Source organism: Ictidomys tridecemlineatus, chromosome 10 (assembly GCF_052094955.1).
Source record: "Ictidomys tridecemlineatus isolate mIctTri1 chromosome 10, mIctTri1.hap1, whole genome shotgun sequence".
In the NCBI taxonomy this organism is placed as follows: domain Eukaryota; kingdom Metazoa; phylum Chordata; class Mammalia; order Rodentia; family Sciuridae; genus Ictidomys; species Ictidomys tridecemlineatus.
The window spans coordinates 75,203,055-75,230,953 of NC_135486.1; the positions used below are offsets into that span (position 1 = coordinate 75,203,055).

The window sequence follows — 27,899 nt, forward strand, 5'->3', positions numbered from 1 at the left end:
TTAATCCTGGATCTTCTGGAACAACATTTAATAGTGACCTCTCTGGAGCCACTGCAATGGGAGAAAATGACAGTTTCCTGTCATACCCTCCCCAAACTTGGAAGTGAGCATCACCCTTTTGCTTATGTATTAATAATTCAAAATTGTAGCCAACTTAAAGGGCAATTCCATAACCTCCGTTCACATTTTGAGCCTTTGACACAGTTACAGTTTAATAGGTTATAAATCATGATTTTATAGAATCCATAGTCAGAAACAATCTCTTTCTCTCCTGTCACAAAAGAAGTGAATTCTTGGTTATTATTTTAACCCTAAAGTAAAAATTCAAGGTGATGGGCATGCCCCTCTCCCTGTCTGCCACACCCTATACCCAAGGCTGGCCTTTGCTTTCTGCCAGATGACAAAAAGGTTTACCTGTGGCTGGAAATTCAAGGCTCTGCTTGAAGCTTACTTTACAAAATCACATCTCCTCTCTACTACCCCATGATAAATAGAATCTGTACTGCCTGACACTGGTGAACAATGGGTGAAATGGATATTAGAAAAATCTCATTTATCTTCTGCTTTATTTCTTGATAGGGGTCCTTGTCACTCGGACTATTGTGTGACCAGCTCTGGAAAGGGCATCTCATTAGTTTTTCTTATCAAGATAGCAAGGTCTTTTTAAACAGCAAAGCACTTACATTTTAGATTCAATTAGGAAACTGAATGTGTGTGTGTGTGTGTGTGTGTGAGAGAGAGGAGAGAGAGAGAGAGAGAGAGAGAGAGAGAGAGAGAGAGAGAGAGAGAGAGAGAGAGCGCATGCACGCACTCACGTGTATGTTTGTACCTCAGAGCTTCTGCTTTGAGACAGAGCAGCAGCGTCTGCTGGATGCTTCCAGGATCAGTTTGCACCACAGTTGAGCTCAGCTTGCAGAACACAGTGAACCACACCCTGAACTTCATATCCATCTCCATGCAGGCAGTTGAGAGACTAACCCTCATCTGGTTCTATGATTTTGGTCTGAGGCAGAATCAGTCTGGGCAAGGTAGTGGAAACAGGCAGCCATCTGTGAAGCAAGGGAGGTGTATGGATTTCTTTTTTGAAGTGATTTGTTTCAAAACCCAGACAAAAGCCCTCTTTGGACTCCACAAGCTTCCAAAGGACTCCCTCTAGTTTCCCCAGCTTGCTCACACACAGCAAGTTACGCTAACAAGTGCACTTTGGAACAGTTCACAGTTGCCACCCGGACAAGTGCGAGAATGTCAACAAATCAGCAGTGATGTGGAGTATGTCAGATGGAATTCAACTTTTCACATTGTTTCAAAAATCCCAGCGACAGGCACATGAAATGAGACAACCATACAACAAGGCACTGCTTAGCAAATTTAACTGATACACTAAGAGAAAGCTCTGCTCTACCAGCAGCTGCAAAAACAAACCAAAAATGAAAATATCCTGCCAGGGTTGTGAATGATCTCCTGGGGCTGTTGGACTCCATTGAAAGCACAATGACGCTTTCAGGACAGTAGGGTTCCTTGTAGCTCACTTGTTCTGTGGTTATGGGATGCTTGTGGCCATCAAGAATGAATTGCTCCTGGTGCATTGCTGTTGAATCCGCCCTTGGTGGATTGATGTTTCAGGGAGAAGGTGTGGTTGGGTTCTTTGCAATTCTGCACTTCCCTCCTGTTCACTTGGGCCAGCCTTGGAAGAAAAACAAACCTCTCAGGGTTCATCTGTTATAGGTGTGATTTAGAGAGGATTTGCTTGGTAGTGGATGGTAAGCTGGCAGAGAGCAGGGAGAGTGTCCTATTCCCCAGACAACCTGTTTCTGATTGAGAACAGGCACTCTATAACTTCTGTTTTGAATGGACCAGTGACTGAATTGCAAAGGAGATATTTCTGTCTAAAATTTCTTCTCTGTAAAGAAGAAACCTCCATTGAGGAGTCCATGAAAGTCTGACATTGGATACTTCATCCTGGTTTTGGTTTTGGGTCTTGCTGGCTGAACTGACATCAGGCAATAACTTCCTGGGGCCTCAGTTTACTCTCAAGTGATGAGGGATGTGAACTAAGACCTTGCCAGCTATACTAATCCTATTCCCTTGAGTTAGGATCCTGCGTGACTTGAACTCTTATTCTCTTTGAATATACAACTTCCCAGGCAAGAACCACTGTGGGTGGTTCGTTCACAAACTTTTAGGTATGTGTTGATCTTTTTTTTCTTTTTGAGACAGCACCTGAGGCTACATAATTATTCTGAGAGCCTACTGATAAAGGGCAAGGAATGGGGTTCTCAAATAAGGACAGAAGGGAGACCTCTAAAACCAGAATTCACCTACTTCACAATTTCCCCCCGGGGACCAATAAGACATCTGTGAGCTAAGTTCCCAGGAAACATGGAAACCAGAGTTGGGAATAGAGCTCAGTTGGAAGAGTGCTTGCCTTGCATGTACAAGGCCCTGGGTTCAATCCTCAGCACCACACAAACAAAAAAAAAAAATAGAAACAATCAAGTCCATGCCAAGGACAGCCATCTGTAATGGATGCAAACCCACAGTTCTCCTGTGACACATGAAGGGTTGCTCGGTTTCCTCTGAATTGTTACTCAGCTCCTTCCCTGCCCTCTCACTCTTTAACCATGTCTGTCCCCATGGCCACAACACTTGATAGTGTTAAATATGATCTCGGTCACCTCCACCTTCATGCATAATTAAGAAAGGGATTAGATGCTTTAAAAATGAAAATCACTGCTATGACTTCCGAGGCTAGAAAAGTTATCTGAATCCAGTATTACTTCCTGAGTTTTGTTTCATGGAATATTTATGACCAGCTGTGATAAAATATTGATCTAGGATGTTCTGACTAGAAACAGGTGCCACTGAGGTGCCACATCATTATGTGGAACTTGTATGGCACTTTGTTTGCCAAGAGCTTCTCTAATACCTCGGCTTGGTGTTGCGTTTGTGTTGTCAGCTCCATGATTTTGTGCTAAGAGTGAAGAAATGGAGCTCAGAAGGGTAAGTGGTGCCCCCAGGTTAATGATTTCTCCCTGCCCTTCAGTAAGTGATATCCACCATGCGTGGCCTGTTTGTTTTACTTCTGTGCAAGCCCTCTTGCTGGTGGGAGGCCTGAAAGACAAGAATAGGTCACTTTTCCTGCCACTGATATCTCTATGCCTTTACAAAGAGGGTCACCAGGATATGTCTGACTCTCTCTCCTCCTTAGATCCCACCCTGATTTCTGAGATTGCAGCCAGAGTCTCAGTTAACTGGCCTCTTCTTACAGATGTCACAGTGCAGTCCTCCTTCCTGCTCTCCTGATTCCCATTTATTGCCTTCCTTCACATCCAGCCCCTCTTGTCCCATTCCTCCTCTAATCTATACCCTAAGCCACCCTCAGAACTTTGCTGAAGGGTCACCTGCTGGGAGAAAATCTGGTCCCTTAAGTTTCCTGTCCTTTGAACCTTCTGCTCACCCCATCCTTTAGGGGAATATGCACAGTATCACTGTTTTTACATAAATTGCTCTAAAATACATAGATTTGATCTCAACACTTCTAGGTGTCTTTGACAAATTAAAGATAATTTGGAAATTCAAGCATTAATGGGGATAAGATTTAGCCATCAGATTCCAATGCATTTGGTCTATGGCCAAAGTGTAGTTCTTTTTGGTAAGTGCTTAGATGGTCTATCAGTAAATGATGATTACAGACCACTAAGATCACCATTTGTCAGCACGGTACACGTGGCCCACTGCCTCCGTAGATACCATGTCTCAAACTTTTCCTTCCTGATATAATGGTGTATATTCCTAAGACTAGAATATACAGCCCAAAAAGGCATAAAAACACATCATTATTGGACAGATTGTTGAATGGCAGCTTGATTCAGTTCCCTAAGTCACAGAACAAGGTAAGGGACTAGGATTCCAAACCAGATATGGTTTAACTCCAAACCTCATCTATAAATAAATGTCTTTGTCCTTCAAGAATCCTCCAACTGCTCTGGCCTCAGGATACTTGAAAGTATATCTATGTATCTACCACCTGCCACCTAGCAGCAACAGTCAGAAATGACCCAGTGTCCACCCAGTGTGACTCATAGGGCCATGTTCACTTATTCCACCTGAGGTCTTCCAGCCTTTGCCCAAGAGCTGCCTGCAGCATCCAGTCTAGAAACCTAGGGAAACCTCCAGTTTCCCTGGTCATTCTACTATCATAGCTCCCTCTAAAGGACTTTATTATTATTGTTATTATATATCTGTCTTTCTTTAGTAGGCTATAAAGTCTTTGAATGTAGCTATTGTCTTTTATGCATGTTGGTATCTATGTGGCTCTCAATACAGTATCAGGTCTGTTCTAAATGCTCTTCCATACATGTTTGTCAAATGAGTAAGCAAATGAACAAGCCTCCTAGTTCCCTGAAACAGGCCAGGGAGAATTGTAGTTTTTTTTTTTTTTTTATAAAAAAAAAAGGATCATTTACCATCAGCCAAAGCTAAGAATAAATTGCAGCAACTGCTACACAGCATCGTGTTGAGTCAGGCAAGTCCACAGCCTCTCCTCTCTGCTGCTGCGTGCAATGATATATAGTGCTCTGGAAGTAATGGTCCGTAGCTTAAATGGGTCAGGTGTATATTTTGATTTCCTCTTATTGCTTGTTGAAAAATATTTTATGGTTTTGTAATTTTGTTTCTTAATATCCAAGATGATTGACCATGCTACCTAGTAGCCTGGAGGATGGCATCCTTAACTGTCACAATAATTTATCCCAAAATATTAGAACAATCTTATTTGAGATTTGATCTTCTAGAAAGTATTGCTATAGCTGCATTCCATTTGGTTCAATGACTGAAATCAAGGGGAGGGACCCACAGCTTTCCGTCTGTGCCATTGCCCATTATTGTATGTGTCTCCTCCTGAGAGCCACTGAATTGAAATGTTACGTGTTTTTCACCTTTCTTTATGATATACCATAACGTCTCAAGGCTAAAGATTTCAATCCTGGGTTTTCAGCTGCTAGAGTAAAACTGATTTCCCATCTATTCCTCTCTGAAAGGAGTACTATGTCTAAGCAAACCATTATCCTCTGATGTTTCCACTCTGGTGAAATATAGATTCTCATGGATTACCCTACACACATTTGCACATTCTTCATAGCTAAGAAGCATCAGGCTTTCATTTTCTAAGTGATCTAATGATTACAACACAACTACATTTTCTGAGTACATTCACCTTTACCATCTTAGGGTTAAAAGATGTGTCTATTTTTATTTTGAGGAGATTGTTAAGTATATGGCAGAATGGGATGCGTTTTCTCTTTTGTAATCACTTACACCAATATTATTATAATCAGGTCAACATTACCAACTATTTATTTTTTTAAAAAATGAGTTGGACCATCACCAAGACTATTTTATATTTCACTTATAGATACAAAGTATAGTAAGGGATATAGCCACAAAAGCCACACAGCTTGCTTTAGATAACAGTTTAAGTTCACAAGCACCTGTGTGATGAAAGACTTGCACTGCAGATTTCAAGTTGATTCTGGAGAAGTGATGATTCTCTTGTGTTTCTAGAAGAGGCAAGTAAATTTCCATAGCCCTAGATTTGTCTGGGGTTCCCAAAACTTGGGTTCCGGTCACATATTTCAGTCTCTGGTGTAGATAAGCTGAAAGTCTTTGATTTTGCCCAATTGATTTCCACAATGCCTCCCTGCTTGGGAATCTGCTTGCAGATCCCTCTGTACTAAATCTCTACATCTTCTCACTCTGCTGCCTCCACATGTATCTCTGCAGGACAAGGCTTTGAGGGACCACTGAGATCTATTCCCGAGATAGCTCAACTCAGATATCCACCTTTCCATAACCTCATTCTGTATGGACAGACTTGTGCTTAGCTCCAAGTGTACCAATTAAGCTATGGTCTGCAGAAAACTTTCAGAGTATCTGATGCTCTACCAATGCCTGCTTCTACACCCAGGGAATAACAAAGGACAATGTAAATTTAAAAAGTACTACTTTGTCCTTTGGTAATATTTCTAAGGTCTGGATTTGAAGCAACCCAAGGAAACCAAAAGCAAAAGAGACCAAAATAACCCCTGGGATTATAAGCATTCATTTTAAGCATCAATTAGAAATATTACACAAAGCCCCACCATCTTAAAGAATCAACATTATTTTCATTAAGCACATTTAAACTTTTGCTCTCTGTGTTACTTTCAAAGTATTAAATCTGCTCATTTACTAAAATTCTTAGTTAAAATATAATACTGTATTTTTTTCATAATGATATACAGTCTACAACATAGAAATTCCCATTCTAAATGCATATTCTAAACAGGTTCTCTGTAAAAATATACATATAGAATTTAAGCAACCAACCACTAACAGAAGAAATATTTTTATTCACAAATGAAATACCATACAGCACTAAAAATGAAACAGTATTACAGTGAGATACCACTTTACATTCTAGGAAGGCAATCATCAAAAAAGACAGAAAGTATTAAGTGTCAACAAGGATTGGAGAAATTAGAATCCTCGTGCACTACTGATAGCAGTGTAAACTACTGCTGCTACTTGGGGCATTTCTCAAAATGTTGAGCATAGACATTTTATCTGACCCAGCAATTCCACTCCTAGGTATATACCCAAGAGAAATCAAAGTACATGCACACGAATGTTCATAAGAGCATTAACAAAAGTCTAAAATTGGAAACCACCCAAATATCCATCAATTGATGAAGGATAAATAAAATATATATCCATTCAACAGAATATTATGCAGCAAGCAAATAGAGTGAAGCACTGATACTTGCTACCACATGGCTAAACCTTGAAAACATTAGGTTAGGTGAAAAAATCCAAGCCCCAAAGGTCAAATGATGTGTAAGTTTATTTATTTGAAATTTCCAGGATATACACATCTACACAGATAAAAAGAAAGCTATTGGTTACCTGCTTTGGTGGGGAAGAGAGACACTGGAGACCAATTGTTAATAAGTACAGGGTTATTTGGGGAGAAGAATGAAAATGCTATAAAATTAGCTCCTGGAGATGATTGCACAACTCTATGAACATACTAAAAGAAAATTGAATTGTATATTTTAGTTGGAGAATTGGATGAGGTGTAAATTATATCTCAATAAGCTGCTGGTTTTTTAAGGTCACAAAGGAAAAAATGAAATAAAGTTATCAATATGATTAATTAACGCTGAAGAAGACAAAAGTAAAAAAAAAATCCTGTAATATGAAGCCAGTTACACAAAGTTTAAGTAGGAGCAAAGAGTGACAGCTGTGTATCAAGGGGCTATGTGGGTCCATGATAGAGGAGGGACAGGAGTGGGGGGCAGGAGAATAGCCTCCAGAGGAGTCCCACCAGGTTTCCAGAAGATTTGTAATATTTTATGTCTTATGTTCCATTAGGGATATTAGATATTTATTGTAAAGTTCTCATATCTGTTCTCATGAGCTGTTGGTAACAAAAATAATAATTTCCAAGAAGTCCATTCATCTAGAAGGGTCAGTTGAATTTTATTACGTACACTTTCACCCATTATTAACTTTTTTGCTCCCATTCCAGTTGACACAGAGTTGTAATATAAAAGAAAATCACACCTTCTGTGCATATGGGTTGTAATATTGACATTGTACTATAAAATGGAGGTGAACTTTGCAAATTTATTTCTATACTTGCTCCATAAAATGTCAAAGTCTTAAGTCATTGACACTATTCCTCTGTTTAGAATGCTTACTTAAAATTTCCTCTCTGATAATGCTTTATCTAAAATCCAATATGTAGGTTTTAATAAAAACAGAGTACATGATTAACTATTGGACACTATAATCATTGTTAGCCTCTTCTTTGATGTGTACTTATCCCAGTCTTCAGTTGGTTGAGATCTTAGAAATATCAAAATGCCTGTTACATCTTAAACTCCAAACACTCACTTCTCTTTTGACCACATCTGTATTTTTTTAAGATCATCTTAAATTTAAAATAACACTAACATTTTTTTGAGTACCTTTTGGCCATTGTTATGTATTAAGCAACATAATCAGTACACCTGCTTTTAAGGCAAACCTTGATCTCCTACAGACTGTCTAAGCAACATTGTGTATCTTATAGGAAACCAAATTTTTGCCCTGTTTGCTCATTTTTGTAAATATTTTTATGGTCAGCATATTTTAGATTTGTTTTTCTGTATTTTTTACAATTTTTTCTGATATACAGGAAGATATATTTGGAATATAGCCTTATAAATGTATTGTGTGAGATCTAACTTTCTGAACATATGAGTATATTCTGCCTGGATTTTTTTTTGTTTTTGCTTCCTTTCCAAATCAAATATTTAGCATTTTAACTGGACCCATAGAGTATGCTCATCACAGTCTTAATGGTTATCACCCAGAGCTTATTATGTCCTAAGACTATAGATGTCTTGCCTGGAAAAGATCTAGAATTTGCCAAGGTCTTGGGAGGAAATATAGAATCTTCAAGTGAAATGATAAGGCTTTCTCTGTTTGGGGAGCATTTATAGCTTTTAAACTGGAATGGATCCCATAAACCAATCTTCGAAACTGTGTGGGGTGCTTAATGTAAGGATTGTTCACCAGAAGAATGCCTTTTAAAAATTCAAACATAAGCTACCTAGAACCTTGCTGCAAAAAGTCTGCTCAAATAATTTTATTGGATCTCAAGTGATGTCAAGAGCTTCATACCAATGTTTTTTTTTTCCTCTCTCATTCTTCATGACCCATCCAATCCCTCAATTCATATACAGGAGCATATTTTTTAAAGCATGCCCTGTATACAAATGATTTGTCACTCTTTCACAATGAGGGAATCTTCTGCTGATCAGTTTACTCAGTGAATTGTTTGCTCTTTAATAAAGTATTTATGATTCCAAGTCTAAAATGCCCTCAGTATTGCAATATTTAAAGGAACTTCAAATGAGTAATTACAAATATGTCCTTTGACAATTACTGGTCTGTCTAAACTCTCTGATAATCACAAGCCCATTCTTCTCCTTCCTCTCTTCCTTTCCTTCTTTCTGCTTCAAATATCTTTTCTCATTTTGGTGATTAAGGGCTGAATCCAAGTTGGGCAACACTAACACCCGTCTTGGGAAAATTGGTGAACTTTCTACTCCTCTAGCTCATTGCAATGGCTTCCAAGGGTCTTGCCTCAGCTCCAGTTCCCTGACCCTTCCAGCCACTCTAACCACAATCAGAGTAACCCCCATAACACAGAGCTCAGCATATTGGTGTGAGGAATATTTGGTGCCTCTGTACTAGCTCCCTCTCAATGACAGGCAAGACTCTCCTCCACTCTGTCACAACTCTGCTCTTCAACTACTCAGATGTACCAGAATGGCTTCAGGATAATTCATGTTTATTCTGGGGCAGGTAGAACCATTACCCTGCCTCCCCAAAGACATCAACATTTAATCCCTAGAACTTGGGGTAATATTATTTTACATGTTAAAAGGAACTTTGAGAGGGTGATTAAGTATAAGATTTTTTAAGATGGGAAGCTTTTCCTGGATTATCCTCGTGGCCTCATTGTGATCAAAAGGTTTGTTATGATAGGAAGGAACAAGGGTTAGAGGGAGAAGAAGTGATGTGAAGAAGAAAAAAAACAGAGAAAGTAGGGGATAAGAAAAATGGAGGCAGAGAAGAAAGGGAGAGAGTGGGGTTGATTTGTAGAGACCACACTGGCAGCCTCTAGAAGCTGAATAAGACAGGAAGGTCTATCTGATTTCTGACTCCCCAATTCAATCTCCTAGTAATCTTTGCTTGCTTCTAAATTAAGTTCCTAATCATATAGTGTTCTCAAGTTCCTAATCATATAGTGTTCTTGTATGATCGTGGCTTAAATATGTCACCTTTCTGACATAATACAAATAGCTATGCATGATGATATAGCAACACTGAAGGTAATCATTATCATCCCAAGTTAGAAATAATGAGATGGAGACTCAAAAAGGACAAGTGAATTAGCCAAAGTGTGTATGTATTGAGGCAAAGGTGACATTGGCCTAAACCCAGAGTCCTGATACTTTCGGCAGAACCTCACTTGTGGTCTCCTAAAGCTCTGGGGTGTCCTATTCCAAGCACCACCTCCTTCAGGAAGCTCTTCCCAGTACCCCTGAGGATTTCCCCAGCCCCCTGGTCAGCATCTACCAAGCCCCAGACAGCTCTAATTCTTACCAAAACCCTTCCACTAAGTCTGTGATAGTTACCATCAATTCCTTCAATACATTATTTGAGGCTGAGACAACATCTTATTTTTTTGTCCTATTCCCAGCTTCTAATTCAGCACTGGTAAAGCTGTAAGCAAACTACAAATATTTGATAGAAGAAAATGAATGATGAAATTTTTTACATTTTTTGCAAATTAAGTATCCAAAAGCATTCATTCATTTTTTTTAATATTTCTTTTTTTAAACTAATTCACAGGTACACTTTTTTTTTCTTACACATCACACACACACACACACACACACACACACACACACACAACATACCCCAAAGTAAACCTGAAGAGAACTGAACCCAACTGGAAAAGACACATAGGAAGACTAAAACATTGTGCCCAATTATTTTGGTGTGGCTCTGGGACTCAAAGCTAATTCAGTCATAATCTCTATTCAACACAAGTTTATGAGCAAATAAACTCAGAAAAAGTTGTGTTTCTTGCATCTGCTTTTTTAAATTGAGGTATAATTTACATACAGTGAGCTGCTCACATCTTAAATAGGTTCTTCAATCAGTTTTGATGAATGCAAATCAGAACATTTCTATCATCCCCGTAATTCCTTCCTGCCCCTTTCCGGTCATTTTCATGTCCTCTCCAAAGTAATCACTGATCTGATTTCTATCATTATGGATTTGTTGGCCTCTCCTAGACTTTCACTTAAATTAAATCATATAGTCTCTAAATTTTTTTTTATGTCTGGCTTCTTTCATGCACCATAGTATTTTTTAAGATTCACCTATAGTTGCATGTATCAGTAGTTCATTCTCTTTATTACTGATTTGGATTCTATTTGACAAACAAATCACATTTTATATATCCATTCTTCTATCAATAGATATCTGGATGTTTGTTGTTGTTGTTGTTGTTGTTGTTGTTGTTTTAATTTTAGGAATAAAGCTGTGATTAAAATTTTGGTCCAAGGTTTTTTGTGGACATATGCTTCATTTAACTTGAAAACATACCCAGGAATGGAAACGCAGGTTCACATTTTAAACATATATTTTCACTTTTAACAAATGAATTATATAAATTTTTAAATGTTCAACAAATAAACCAATGATTGTAATTGTCCTACAAAGGCTGGCACACTGCATTAGCAGATTCCATGGCCAGGTATCCAGAGTCATGCTTCCTGGAAGCAGAGGCTGAGCCAGGGATTCTTGGGAAAGGGATGCTTTGAGGAAGTGCAGGAGGAAATGATGAGGGAAGCAGAGAGAGCCAGGTAGAAGAGGTGGTTTCAATGGAAGCCCAACTGCATCCTCAGCACTGGAGCTTCTCCAGTGTGAGAACAGTGGGGCTTTTGCACCTAAGCATCAGCCAGACGTGTGCTGGGGAGCCACCCCTGCAGGGTGTGGGCTTGTTTATAGGGAGTAACCTCCCAGGTGTCTCTGCGGTCAGGTGGTTCCTGAAGGAGCCAAGGGTAAGTCAGCCAGAGGAGAGCAGATGTGAGCCATTAATAGCCAATGCACAGTCCTTGGTTGTCAGGTGCACCCTCCTGGTAAAGGGGACCAGGGTAGGGATTCAACAGCATCTACTCTACCAGGTCAGTCTTTAGAACATACAGATTCTCCTCATGCCAAGTTTACCTGTGCAGGCTCAGATTCCAACAATCCATACCAAGAAATGCACTCAGACCTCACTCTCCAGAGCCCAGATCGGGTGGCTCCAGTTGACAAATATTTGCCCAGGATAAGGATAAGCCTGAAACCTGCATGACTTAGTAAAAAGCCAGCAGTGATTGCCACCATTGAACTTCTGACTAGTGACCTTCTGGGGATGGTGAGGCTGCAAGCTGAGGTCTTTCTTTCAGTGCTGACCCAGTTCCCAGTGGTGGCTGCTCACCCTGGACTCTGTGGGTCAGTCACTAGGTAACATGTAGACATGTAGACCAGCACCTTTGGCAGGAGCATGGGAAGACATGTGTGCCTAAGGAGCCTCCTTTCACACTGAAATTGACCCCCTCCACCATGGGCCTGGTCTCTGAAGCAAATGATGACTTTGAAATATATTTTAATCCTAACTCATCAGAAGTCTGCACCCAAACCAGGGAAGGATAGGCAAAAGAGTTCTGGGAGCCACCAGATGATTTTGTGACACAACAGCTTTGCTTTCTGATGTGTTAATTGGAGTGCAAATTAACCACTTGCTGGAAAAGAGGAGTGTCATGATGGCATCCCATGCAGCCATGGCAACTCAGTGTCAAGATGTCTTTCCATGACCCTTGCTGCACTTTGTAGGAACAAAGCCACATTCCAGCTCCTCCATCTGAACTGCACCTTTTCGAGGGTCTCATTCACTGCGCTGCAAGGAGCTATTGTTCCACTTCTGAGAAATAAGATGGTGGTGGAAACGAGAGCTGTTATCGCAAACTCATCATACTTTATTATTTCCATCAAAGAAAGAGAGGAAGTCCTCAGGCAGGCTTAGCTGAAATATTACAGAGGCTAAGAGGTGAACGTGAAAAGCCTTTCATTTTCAGCACGCAGCAGCTGCTGTGTACACTCAAAATACTTCGAGGAAGAACTTGCCCAAGAACAACAACCATGAAATGGAGCAACATTTATTAATCTCTGGTTTTCTCCCTGTGGTTGTTTAAAAGCAAGCAGCCACAAGCTAACATTGAGGACTGTTCAAGGGGAGCAGTCTGATAAGTTACAACTCCCCCCAAAGAAAGAATAAAGAGATGAGAAAAGTCTGGAGTATTTAGAAACTGATGAAGAGAGTGAATTTCAAGAACACACTCATAAATCTTAAATTTCGGTCATTCTCAAAACTACCATGACATTGACTTTGGCTACTAAAGTTGTCCAACCAATGTGATAACAGGGGCCCCCCAAATAGCTGTATCAGTAGCTGAACTAAGACAGAAATAGGATGAAATACCAAAAGTTTATTACTTATCACATAATGCCCAGTGGTCAGCAAAGAGAGTAAGATTATCTGTTGTTACTGGGAACCTTGTGGCTTTCATGTACTCTCACTGGGCTGACACATTTAAAAGCAGGTTAAAGCTGGGTTGGTTTTTTTTGGGGGGGGGGATTGTTTGCTGTTACTTATTACTAATACAAGAGGCTCTTATCTCTTCCCCTGAATATCTACCCTTTCCCTCAGAGATGAATCACAGCATGCAATAGAAGAAATATTACATTTCTCACTCAACAGTTGCCTTATTATATAGAGTACAAATAGATCCTTCGGCATGTCATCTTCAGTTTGCTGTCCACAATCAGCCTATTGGAACTAAAGAAATCCATTGTGTTTTGACATATTGAAAGAGAAATTGACTTTGATAACTAATTTATTTAACCTTTGAGAGCAGATCTCCAACAAAGTTGAACTCCTCAAACAAATTAAGTTAAGGATATAAACCACTCAAGAAAGGTGTGTCCCATCCTGAGAGTCAAAATATTATGTGCCTTTTCCAATCAAGGTAAAAGCAGGGTAGACAGATGCACAAAAATATAGTTTGGGTGGCAATAGCTGATCACAAGCTGCAGACAGATATTCAACAACTAACAACAGGTGTATCAATACAATGATGGGAACAAAAATATTTATCTCTTCAGAATAAAGTGAGATAAGGCAAAAACTGAAGCTGCTACTCAGTTCATATAATCATTGCCATCAGTCTGGGGCTCAAGTTTTGAAATAGGAATAGAGAAATATAAACACAAAGTGATATAAAACAAGCTGTGTGCTAAAAGATCAACGATAATAGAGGTGTTTAAACCTAGAAAAGTGAGATTAAAAAAAAATACCCTCATAACGACTCTTAGATATTTGAAGCAACATTCCAAAAAAAAAAAAAAAAAAACCCTCAGAATGGATTTTCTTTCTGTTTGCAAAAGACAAAGTGTAGAAGTAGAGTTTCACTAGAAATTACACATGGACTTTTCGTTTGAACACTGGGATGGACTATCAAGAGTATATTCTGACAGTAGCCACATAGAAAGCAAACCAGAAGAGGAGGCCATTGGAAACCTCTGAGTTCCTGCCTTCAGTTCCAACATCTAATGGAGAGGGGTTTTGCGTGTTCCTGAGTAGCCCCTATTGTGGCTCAGGTGAGTCTGTCCTTCATAGACCTACCTTGTACTGTTTTTCTCACCAGGACAGATTTGAGAAGTCTAATCAATTATTGAAATAGTTAAGACATTTTTGCCATCACGGGGACATATTCACACTGACTGTACAAACTAAAATCGTCATCATTCCAGAGAATCAAATGTAACCAAGGAAAATAACAATACGCACAAATGAAGCCAGTGTGAAGCCACTCAGCCCTGTGGTACTGGATTAATCATGTTGCTCTTTGAGAATTTAAAGCTTTTAATCATGTAGTGCTGCCTTCTTTGGTTAAAATTTATGGGCACTTTACAGGTTTATTTTGGCCCCTAAGGCCCCTTTATTGTTCACTAAGTACAATGAAAACCTGTTAAGAATAAAGAATAAAAATTAATGTCAAACTGAATAAAGGAGCTGAGAAGGTCAAAATTTGTTCCTAGGGTCAAAAAATATGCCTTTAGATGGAAAAGACCATGGAAATCAAAACTAAATACAGAGCTTATGCCAATAAATGGTGGAAATAGCAAAATTGTCTGCAAATTGAGTTTCCAATAGTTCTGTATTTCAAATATAGAACATGCATAAAATATATTAGGGATATACAGAGATGTATGTAAAGGCCAGAAATAAATTTGTATTTTTTTTTTTGCAATCTAAACACCTGAAATTACCCATTAAATTATCTGTCCCTCCCCCAAATGGGGAGCTGGCCCCCCACAGAAGGCTCATTGTCTGTCTTTGATATAGAAACTTACTAGCAGATATTAAAATTTTGGTTTCCATTCAGCACATTTTGTCATTGAAAATAAACTTAACACTTACATAATAAAGAAACTGTGAATCTTTATATATATATATATTTTTTTTTTAAAGGAAAATGCTTCAATTTTGCAAGCCATTTATTAATAACACTATGATTTAGGATGGCTCTGGGAGGTAGGGTTGGGTACCTCAAAGTCCTACAAGTTATTCTTAAATGTTAAGTTCCACAAAGAACTTATTTGATAGAAAAAAAGGGAAAAGAAAGAGAAATGTTTTCTAAAAGCTACTGAGCCAGTTTCCCCCATACAATCAATCTCATTGGAAGGTGAAGGAAGGATGCCAAGGTCCTTGAAGCTTCTAATAGGATTACCCGCACCCTGCCAAGGCCAGGTGATCCTAGTCGGCTGGGCTTTCTCTGCAGGCTTCCTTCTTCTTGCTTGCAGAGAGGAGAAAATCCAAGGATCGGCTCTCTTGCAACTTCGGCTTCCAGGTGTCCTAGTTTCCCCTTCATTCAAACTTATCTATCGTGTTTTCTAATCTACTCAATCTGAGAGCACAAATTTTCTTCTTTCCATTCAGTGCCCCCCATAGATTTAACCTTTCCCTATTCCAGGCGAAACGACACAGCCAAGCAACAACTGCTGTGTATGTGCCATTTGTCAGATTCCACTAGTCAAATCAGTTCAAGGTTGAAGGACCTGTGTTGACTCTCGTCTCTCAGCAGGAAATAAGTCAAGGGAGGCAGGTCACTGGTCAGTTCTTGGCACAGCACGTGGCAGCCAAACACAAGCAGCAGACAGGAGCCTAGAAATGATCTCAAGCAATCCATACCATTTCTGCCTTGTGGGCTCGGTTGAAGAAACAGAAATGAGTCTCAAGTAGGTAATGGGAGCAACAAATAAGAAAAGGAAGGCTGAAATAGCGTATCTTGGAAATAGCCAGGACTCCCACCTAAGGAGGAAATTTGTGTGGTCACAAGAGAGAGGTTAGTTCAACGTTGCGCCTAATTGTAGGATTTGCTTTGGTGAGACTTTGTGTATATGAGCACACACACACACACACACACACACACACACACACACACACACACACACCCTGTAGCATGCATTTATAACTCAAAGTCATTTGTAACTCAAAATAAATCAGATGGGAACATGATAAAGGAGTGAATAAGAGAAATAAAAATGAATAGGTGTACTGGATCATCAAAAAAGTACCTGTTCTTTTGGAAATGATTTTTAGATGTCAGGCTGAAAGGCACCATGCTATTTGAATAAATGAATCAATCCACTGGCACTATGGGTAGGACAGTTATGGTTATTATTACTCAAACTGCTAACATTTTGCTTTAATTATCCAATAGAATCAGGAAAAATTTTAGGGCCAATTTCTATTTTAGTGACTGCCTAGCTCAATGGATGTTGTGAAAATCAACCAAGCATTTGTTTTGGAAAAAAGAAAAATACCTATTCAAAGTGCATTCCTGCATTTTAGCTGCTTCCAAAGAAATGAAAGCATATATATTAGGGACAATGGGCAAGTGCTCTCAGATGTCAACACACAGAAATGGAGATGTTTTTAAGCACAAAAGGCCATAGGAATAGTTGCCAAGCTGGTCATAACGATAAATCAATGTTGAAATATTCCCTATAAATTAAAGAGCATGTAAACTTCAGTTATTGAATAGATTTCCCAAATTTCCAGGAACCTTTTTATTTGCAGGAGCACTATTATACTTACTGATGGATCTTTTAAACACTCTTTGGTGTGTGGGCTTATGCAAATTAGATTTTCCAAAGGTGCCTCTGCGCTTTCACATGCATTAGCCCCAATCTGATGGAACATGAGGGATAAAAGCACTACCTGGAAACGGAAGAAGGTCAGATTGAAATAAAATTGAGCCTTTTCGCTCTCCAGGGGCATAGCCCACACCATTTCCAGCCAGGATTATTCTGAGTATCACAGAGTGGCAGTGCATTTTAGCTTTTTACCCTTAAAACAAACCCTGTGATTCTTTGCCCACCCTCACTACTAGCACAATCTTTTGACGAAATTAACTGCTCAAATTATATACTCAAAAGAGGCACAGATTCAAAAAAGCAAAAAGCAGCCCTGCCAGTCCTTTAGCTTTCTCTGCTCTTTGAAAGGATGAAATGGACAATTTAGACAAAATACCACCCTGGAGGGAGAGACTGCAGTATGTAGATGTTTAGAAGGAGCAGCTCTGCAGTTTCATGGATGGCTTTCACCATTAACATTGAAACAGGTTTGCGTCAGTATAATGATATAAAGCAGATCATGCACATTTAAAATATGCAACTCAATAATATAATTTTATCATGTGTAATCATCCATGAAATCATCACTGCAATCAAGATATCACCCCAACTCTCCCCAGATCTGTTTGAATCTCTCCCTCTTGCCACTCGCTGCATCCCCCAAGACCATCCCACAATTTATGACATTTATCTGTTAACAAAGCCAAGCATGTTGTCCCTCCAGAATGCCCCACCAATTCTGGATTTGACTGGTAGCTGCTTCTTGATGCCAGTTGGCTTCTTCCTTTATGTTTCATGTTTTCTACAAAGTGGAGAGTATGTTCCCATGACATAAATTTCGGACCAAATACAGCTTGTGTTTTGTGTTGCATCCCATGGAAGATGCTTAGTATTCTGGGTTTTATTTGTTGTTGTTTTGTTATTCTTTGTTTGGCTTTTGACTTTTTAAAAAAGTGACGTGTAATAAAATCTAGCTACTTGAATATTCATATTCATTGGGTTCTCTGTAAGAGAGTTTCAACTTTTCCCTCAACCTTAAAATGTTTTTGTATCCACTCTTACTCTTTGTGATAAAGACAGGCAGCTTAAAAATGTTTGGTAACACTAGAAGTAGATATGAATGTGGCTCTCTTGTTGAAAGCAGTGTGGCCTTGGATAATTCACTCCTCTTTTCTTCAATTTCTTGCCTGCAAAATAGAAACTAAAATGTCAGCCCAGCATACCTGAAAGGTTGGTTGCATAAATCCAAGAGGTAATATATGGGTTGATATATTATAAAGAGTAAAACCCTAGTCAAATATTTTTTTCTTAGGCTGATGTTTCTGAGACAAGGAGTCCTAAGTATTATATTGGACAGGTGGAGAAATTGAGACAGAGAATAAGCAAGTGACTTCACAAAGCTGAGGAACAGAACATCATCTGCTTGGCTTTCACCAGATTGCAGTGTCAAAAGCAAATGGCTTTATTTTATTTCCAAACTAGTTATGTCATATTCTTTCTCAAGAGAATGTTCGAGTCTTGATCCTAATTAGCAATTAGCCATGTCTCTCCGGGAGCAGACAAGACCCAAACACAGAAAGGACAAATGACTACAGGTCTATCATCTGCTGTCACTCCCAGAATACAGTTTATAGACCACCCAAACAGGATTTCTTATTTTTTGTCACCTCTCCAATAACATCTTCATCTATATTCATAAGATTTTAATTTGAGGCTGGGGTTGTAGCTCAATGGTAGAGTGCTTGCCTAGCATATGTGGGGCACTGGAATCGAGTCTCATCACCACATATAAATAAATTAATAAAGGTCCATTGACAACTGAAAAAATATGAAAACAAAAACATTTTATTTTCTTTCCCACTTAATCCCAGAGAATTGAATCTCAATTCTTCTTAGAGGTCTTACACATTTTACATAGTACTTACGTAAGGCTGTATGCCTCTTGCAGGCAGGATTGAGTCTTAGGTATACTTTAAACATACCACGTGCTTAAACATATTTAAACTTATGTTCAAATTGTATTTACTGAATCAAATTGAACTGACTTTTGACTCTAACTGAGTTTCCAGAGAGAAATAATACTTTAATGATTATCTATCCCAGCTGCAACCATTAGACATGTCACTCACCAATCAACAAAATTTTGTTTAATACTTGAAAAATAATAAAATGTGTTGCAAATAACTTCACAATTAGACTTTTAAGGCTTCAATTCAGTTTTAGGTTCGAAGAAAAATTGAGAGGAAGGTATAGTGATATCCCTTAACCTCTGCCCCCACATGTACATGGCCTTCCTCATTATCAGCATCTCCAGTTGATGAACTCATGACACCTCATTATCACAAGAATCCATAGTGTGCATTGTGGTTCATTTTGGTATTGTACATTCTGTGGGTTTCAGTACATGTTTAATGATGTGCACTCACCATTAAACCTCATATAGAGTAGTTTCCCTGCTCAAAAAATCCTTTATGCTCTACTTACTCATCCCTCCTTCCTTCCTAACCTTTGGCAACCACCAATTTTTTACTGTCTCTACAGTTTTGCCTTTTTCGGAATGTCATGTAGTTAGAATTATACAACATGTAGCCTTTTCATATTGGCTTCTTTCCCTTATAAATATATATTTAAGCTTATCCATGGCTTTTCACAGCTTGGTAGCTCATTTCTCTTTAGTGCTGAACAATATTCCATTGTCTGGATGTTCTGCAGTTTATTTATCCACTCACCCACAAAAGAGCATCTTAGTGGTCTCCAAGTTTGGGCAATTATAAATAAAGCTACTATAAATATCTGTGTGCAGGGTTTTGTGTTTGCCTCCATTTTTAATTCCTTTGGAGTAAATATCAAGGAGAAGGCCTAAAAGATTGTATAACAAGAGTATATTTAGTTTTATAAAGAACTGCCAAAATGTTGACCAAATTGGCAGCACCATTTTGTATTCCCCACAATGACAAATGAAAGTTCCCATTCTTTCATGTCTTCACCAGCAGCATTTGGTGTTGTTCTGAGTATCTCATTGTTCATTGAATTTGCATTTCCTTGATAATATATGATTCCAAGTATCTTTTCATGTGTTTATTTGCTAGTATGCATGTTCTTTGATGAGACATCTGCTAAGGTGTTTGGCCCATTTTTTAATCAGGTTGTTCTGGATTTTGATTTTGATTTTCTTGTTGAGTTTTAAGAATTCTTTGTATATTTTGGAGACTAGTTTATTACTAAGTTACTAAATATATGTACACACATAGATCATCAAATATATTGTTGCTGTTATTTTGAAAATGCTGATATCTATTAATTAAGAGTAAGAAAACATAGGTTTTTTATTTTCCCTTCCCTTAGTCCTTGTTAATATACTTCCTTCATGTACACCTGAATTCTGACCTGTCTTATTTTCCTTTTCTTTAAAGAATTTTTTAAGATTTCGTATAAGACATGCCTACTGGCAACAGACTCCCTCATTTTGTCTGAGAAAGTATTTCTTCTTCACTTTTGAAAGATAACTTCATGGGGTAAAGAATTGTATGTTGGAGAGTTGTGTAGGGTCTTATTTTCTCTGAATATTTTAAATATTTCATTCCCCTTCTTTCTTGTTTGCATGACCTCTGAAGAGAAGTTCATGTAAACCTTATTTGTACACCTCTGTAAAAATGCTATTTTTATTCCTCTGACTTCTTTCTTTGTTTTACTATTTTAAAATTTTCGATTCTGATTTGTTATATATGAAAGCAGAATGCATTACAATTCTTATTACTCATATAGAACAAAATTTTTCATATCTCTGGTTGTATACAAAATATATTCTCACCATTCATGTCTTCATACATGTACTTCCATCTTTGTTTTTCTGTGTTTGAAATGATATGCCTAGATAAAGTTCTTTTGGCATTCAAACGGCTTGGTATTCTCTGACTTCCTGGATCTATGGTTTAGTGTCTGACATTTATTTGGAGAAATTTGAAGTCACTATTATTTCAAATGCTTCTGTTCCTTCTATCTTTCTCATCCTGGCATTTCTATTACATTAAAAATGGTGTTCCACTGTCCTTGACTATTCTGTCCTGCTTTTTTGAGCCTTTGTTTTCTTTGCTCTATAGTGCTGGGGGTTTCTATTGTGCTCTCATTGAACTTAGAGATTCTTTCCTTGCCCGTGTTCCAGCTGCTAACAAACCCATTAAAGGCATTTTTGTTACAGTGATTTCTATCTCTAGCATCTCTTTTTAGTTCTTTCTTAGAATTTCCATCTCTCATATTTTCCATCTGTTCTTGCATGCTGTCTAATTTATCCATTGGCACCCTTAGCACTGTCATCATAGTTGTTTTAAATTCTCTGGTCCAGTCATTCCGACTTCCCATTATGTCTAGTTCTGATGTTTGCTCTGTATTTTCAAACTGTGCTTTTTGCCTTTTAGTTTGCCTTGTAAATTTTTCTTAGCCAGACGTAACCAATGGAGTAAAAAGAACTGCTATCAATAGGCCTTGGTAATGTGGGTGTTAAGGGTGTAGGAAGGGGAAGACTTTGATAGTCCTAAAATTAGGTCTCAGCCTTGTAGTAAGCCAATGGCCCTAGACTCTGAAATTCCTAGCACCACTTTGTGTGAGACAACATGGCTAATGTGAGCTAGAATTGAGTATATCCCCCTCTCCTATAAAAGACTAAAGCTCGCTGAAGTTGGGTATTTCTCCCCTCACCCCCAGCCATCAGTTAGGTTCTGATAAAATCCCAGTAGGATAGACTCTGGTTAGCTAGTCTCTCCTAAAGGAAGACTGTTAAGAGAAACAAAATGGTCTGGCATATTTCAAATGGCTCCTTTCATCCGCAATCCCTGGGAAAGCATTAGAGGATTCTTCTACATATTTTTATAAGAACCTAATTAAGCTAAAATTCACAAATATAGAGGACCCTCCAAGACTGGTTCCTCTCAAGTTTACAATTCTCAGACTTCTCCACACAGAGCCCCAGCATCCTCAATTGCAATTCCTTTTCTCTACCCTATCTCTGGTTCTACTGAGGTTTTCTGCCCTAGTGTGTTGTGCTTTTCTTTGACTGGGATGTGTCTTGAATGTAGGGGCAGTGAATTTCTCTTTGACATCACTTCCCCTGGGATTTAAAAAACCATTGTTGATTTTCAGTTTGTTCTGCTATTTTTTTTAAGGTGGTGACTTTCAGGCTTCTTACATGTAGAATTGAAAACAAGAGGTGCTCTTACATTTTAATAGCTAAGAATATCAGTTTTCAATTTTTAATTTAGGCAATTAAACTCAACCTGTCTTTATAATCAGTCATTATTCAAAAGGCTGGATGAGTAAAATATTTAACCTTTAGTTGGCTCCATTTATTAACAGTATAACGTCTTTTAATCTTGTGAAGGGGGAAAAAATCACAGACCAGTTCAGTCTAGCTGCTCATGGTTTTATATAACAGCTGTAAGGTAATGATGGCTATAGCAATGTATGGTGTAGGGAAAGAAATCTGCCAAAATTATTCTCCTGGAGATATTAGAGTATAGAACACCATGATATTAATAAAATACATTGGAGAGTTATATCATCTGCATCTTCAGAATTATAGAAACCAGGTAAGTACTATGTACACACTGGCCAAATCAGCCTTCTGGCTTGTAGACAGGGCCACTGACTGAAACCTTTTCCACTGGATCATAAAATATGGGGTTGCTAAAAGGTCCTGACATAAGCACATGATCCTGCAGTGATAGTAGAAAACAACTGCCTTTTAGAGGCTTCAAGCACTCTGACTGTTTGGAATTGGGCTACAGGGCAAAGAGAGAGCTTTCTATTTCTTTAAGGCTATCTGAAACCGTTAGTATCAGCATTACGAGGGTACTTACTGAAGATGCATATCCCTGGGCATCCAACACAGAGCACCAAATTAGTACCTCTAGAGTGGGACCTGGGAATCAGAGTTTCCACCAGCACTATTGTACGATGGTTAACCCATAAGGAGATTTGAGAACTTCCATGAGTGAGGCCAAGCTATCCCTAATACAACATGCGGTAGTGCCACCCTGTGGTTTGTTCTTGACAACCATGCTTTTTGCCTGGAACATGTTTAGTGTTTTAAATGGCCCAAACATGGCCGACTCAGGCTTTGGAGGAGTCCTATCTGCCAAGCAAAGAAACAAGTTGTCGCAGGGTCAATTTGATTGAGTTGTTCAGTTGGCCAGAACAAACTGCTAATCAATGAGAGTGGCCTGATTATTTAGGGCCATATGAACAATGAAACTAGAAGAAGCTGAGTAATACAATTGCCAGGAATTGACTTGTGACAATCGATCTGGGTGACTTTTAAAAAATAGTTATAATATGACCTAGTAAGTACTATCTTCAGTAGGTTTCTAACAAAACTGCCTCTTTTTCATACTTTGACTGTTATACTCACTAATCAAACATTTTATAATCATTTTTTTCTTTAATGCTCTTAACAGTATCTATAGGAAATATACATAGATTTTTAACATCTAGCAAAAATTATTCCTAAGCAGTGTTGGTTTTCAATTTGTTTTTCCCCCCAAAGGTTAATAAATTATATTTGATACCTTAAGAAGTTAAATGAATACTTGAAATTATCTTACCTTACTGTAACCAATTTCCAGCATTTATATTTTCAGGCCATAACCAGATTTGTCAGGCAATACACACTGACAACTGCTATAGAATATCCATAATCTGGCTATAAAGAATCGTGTTCTGTTTTTAGCTATTCTTCCCCATGCAGATGCCAGTGATTCTATGTGACAACAGAGCATGTGCTATGTAGACATGCCATGACTGCAAAAGGCATCTCTAGAGGTGCAGAAGATTGACTATTGATAGGTCTGAATCCTGCTTGTGATCAATCAGTTAAAAACAATTTACCTAAGCATTCATTACTCCAAGAACTAGAGCAAGGATTGAAAAGATGAACAAATCCCAGTTTCTGTCCAGGAAGGAAGTTATAATTCACTATTGAGATCCCAAGTATGCTATTGGGTAGCTGAGATTTTAAAGTCACTCCATCTAATCTATACAGATGTGGTTATACTGCTACAACTAAGTCCATACAAGAGAAATACATATGTAAGCAGTGGGACATAAATTCTAAATCTCCAGAAAGTAGCAAATAAAATAAAGCAAAAACCAATATTTCCTCTCATATCATGAAATTGTGATTAGATCCTTGAACAACTAAAGTAAAACAAAGGACTCTTGGGAGAGGTTTTGTTCATTTCCCTTCCCTCCTTTAACAAATTGTTATAAACAGTTAAAATAATACCTGTGTATAAAATGATAGATATGCTTATCAAGAGAATGGTTGGATGCATAGGCAAGAGAACATGTACAAATTGAATGGGTTTTAGTGGCCACATTCTTCATGAAAAACAATAGCCCTTAAATAAGAAGCCTGAGGATAGAATGGCAATCTTTTGCGTGGCTAGTTGCTTTAGTTATTGCACTGAACTGTTGAGCATGTATGTGTGTATATGTGTGTGTGTAAGTGTGCATATTTGTAATAACATGGAGAGTTTTTCTCTTTTTAAGTATTGAGATATTATAAGTACAAAAGAATGCATAAAATATATATGTACAGCATTAAAACATAATGGTATATTAATACTCATTTATTCACTACCACATGAATAAATATAATATTGTCTGCATCCTAGAATCAATGATGTCTCACACACACACAAAAAAACTGCTGGCATGGTTTTCGTAATAGCATGTATATGTATGTATGTGAATCAAAAGGGTACATATACTGTAATTTTCCAGTGTCTCCAAGACCACCCTCACTTTAACATCCTGTGCAAGTTATCCCCAAGATCACCCTCCAGTTTGATAATTTGCTAGAAATACTCAGAAAACTCGTGGAGACTACTGAACTCATAGACATGCTTTACTACAATAAAAGGATTCAGATTAAAAATTAGCCAAGGGAAGAGGTACATGGGGCAGGATCCAGAACAGTTCCAAGTGCAAGACTTTCAGTGGTCCTTTCCTGGTGGAGCACACTTTTAGACAGCTCACTTCTAGAAACTGCATGTGATGACATGTAGGTAGCATTGTCAAACATAGAAACCCTCTGCTATGCTGAGCTTTTATTGTAGGTGTTATAGAATCACAGATGACCATCTGCATGCCTGATCTTTGTCTCTAGCTCTGCCAGAAGTTGATTTGATAATGCATGGTCCAAGAACCCACCATTATAGATCATATTGTTAACATGGACTATCAGGTGTAGTCAATGGCTCCGGATAAACAATGATCCTTAAACCAGAAAGGACATTTCAAGGTCTTAGAAATGATTTCTCAGGATCTGAAGGCAAAGGCCAGACTTCTTTGGGGGCAAGATTAATCTTTTACTATATATGTGTGTACATATATCGATAAACACATATATATATAAACATATATATTTATATTTATACATCTTTTCATTAAAAATATGTGTTGGGCTCAGCATGGTGGCACATGATTGTACTCACAGCAGCTTGGGAGGCTGAGGCAAAAGGATTACGAGTTCAAAGCCAGGCTTAGCAAAAGCAAGACAGGAGACAGTGAGACCTTGTCTCTAAATAAAATGCAAAAAATAGGGTTGGGTATGTGGTTCAGTGGTCAAATGCCACTGAGTTCAGTCCCCAGTACCCTAAATAAAAAAATAAATAAATATGTTGGTTGTAACCATTTGTAACTTCATGTAAATGCTTAAGTATTGTTGTACAGTTGATATATCCAATATGTAAACTTTGAACTTCATGTAAATTTTTCGAGGGTTGTTTTTACTTAGTCTGTGTTGACTTAATTTTCTAAGTAGTCATATAATATTCTAGATAGCCTCAAAGTCTTATTATAAGCTGAAAAGGAGATTTGGTAACTATCCACTTAAAATTACAGTTACATATATGGATATATTCACTTATATATTGTGTTCTGAGTGTTTTGAGGGTTGTTTTTGTTTATTCCATATTGAGTTAAAGTTCTAGATATTCTTATTTTCACATTAATGATAATCTTGAAGTCATATCAGGAAAAAATGAATTTGATAAGCTTCTATAGTATAGCAATGATGCCACCTTAGAATTTCCAGTGCTGATAGACAGAATTCATTTTATCATGAGTGTCCCTTCATGATTTGTTGTGAGTGACCTAGATGACCCAAAACAAAATACAGTCATTTTCATTTTAGTGACCTGAAAAAGACAGCACCTACCTATATGATTAATTCATTTCAATCTTTAGGATCTTATCAAATTATTCCTCCATTTCTTCCAACAAAGATGAAGTTAATTACAGCTCAGGTCAGGAGGCAGACTCATCTCTGTCATTGTAGAAACAAAAGTGTATAGTCTTGTATTTCAATAAAACTTTATGAACACTAAAATGTGATATTTTTTACATATTAAGAAATATTTTTCTTTTATTTTTTTCAACCACTAAAAAAAAGTAAAATCCATTGCTGGCTTATGAATTATATAAAAATTAGTAGCAGGCTAGATTTGGCCCAATAGCTACAGTTTACCAATGGATTCAGTGGTTCTATAATTGACTTTGTTTTTTAAATATTTACTTCTTTAGTTGTAGTTGGACACAATACCTTTATTTTATTTATTTATATGTGGTGCTGTGGATTGAACCCAGGGCCTCCCACATGCCAGGCAAAAGCTCTACTACTGAGCCACAACCCCAGCCCCTCTATAATTGACTTTTGATTTCACATTTATAATAGCATATCTTTCATTACTACCAATTAAATAAATTAATACCATTGACAATCAGGAAAATTAATTGTGACTCATCTAAATGTTTTCAAACCCAGTGTTGTTGTTAGGCTAAAAAATAAAACTATTATATGTAGTTAGTGGATTCTACTACAACTGGTTAATGTTCTTGGTTTATCATCTAAATAAACAGTCTAAGAAGATTCTTATAATATTTCTGACATTAGGTTCCCAGACAGAATTTCTGTGGCAGAAGGGGAGCATTCATTTTCTCTCTTCCCCCATTCAAACTTTAATATGGATAAAATAAAGGTAGTGATTAAGTATCAATGTCCCCAAGGTAATATAGACCAAACAGAAAAATCTTACTAGCACAGATGTAGTGGAAATAAGAAATCATTAATGCAGCAATATCATTTTACTCTGTTGAAGACTAAAGAAGTTCCCCTAAAACTAGATTTCACTTCTTCCTTCACATTAGGTCAGTGGGCACAATGAGCCATTTGCAATAGCATGTAACATAAAATTAATCTCACTTATTTAATGGTTATCCATGGCTTTATCCCAATTTTTTCCTTAACTGAGTAATTTTTAAGTATTATAAGTTTATATAAAGTATCTTCCGCAAATAAAAAGACTAAATTACTTACACTTTTTTTTTTTCATATTTAGATCTCCAGAGCTACAGAAAGGAGTGATCTAGGAAATCAGGTAAGAGGTGATGTTTTTGCAGACTTGAAATGGACTGATTTCAGAGTACCTGCTAAAAAGGTAGTTTTGTTTACTCATGTGCTTTTGATACTCTGGATTTCTGCTTTCTGCATGCAAACATTTATGTTGCTTCTCTTTGGAGTTTTTTTATTCTGAATTGTGTTTACTGTTGAGTCTTGTCCATTGTGCCTTTGGGTCATATTTACATGAGAACCTATCTGTTATAGGATATTGACATTTCTGTATGACTAGTTGATTTCACATTCCTAAGATTACTGCTCCTTTTGTTTTATTGCAAGTTGTTTTATTTTGCTTCCTAAAAATATCAACTTCTTTTTAAAAAGCAAACAAGGTTATTAGGAGAATTTTTTTTTATATTTTTTAGTTGTTGATAGACCTTTATTTTGTTTATTTTTATGTGGTACTGAGGATCGAACTCAGTGCCTCACACATGCTAGGCAAGCATTCTACCACTGAGCCACAACCCCAACCTAGGAGAATATTTTAAAAAGTAATTCTATAGCTATACCTTTGAGGATGGAAGTAACCAATATGTATCAGCTCCATCACTTTCAAGTGAACAAAATGGCACACAATGCCACATTCCACCTGTGCACA

At 37.7% G+C, this 27,899-nt stretch overlaps 1 protein-coding gene across 2 annotated transcripts in view; it reads left to right on the forward strand.

Moving 5' to 3' along the window:
* Positions 1-27,899, forward strand: part of Celf2 (CUGBP Elav-like family member 2) — a 780,843-nt gene that overhangs the window by 162,492 nt on the left and 590,452 nt on the right. For both annotated transcript variants that reach the window (XM_078023205.1, XM_078023206.1), the window contains exon 2: positions 27,243-27,281. The gene's annotated coding sequence lies outside the window, so the exon portion shown is untranslated. The remainder of the gene's footprint in view (positions 1-27,242; positions 27,282-27,899) is intronic.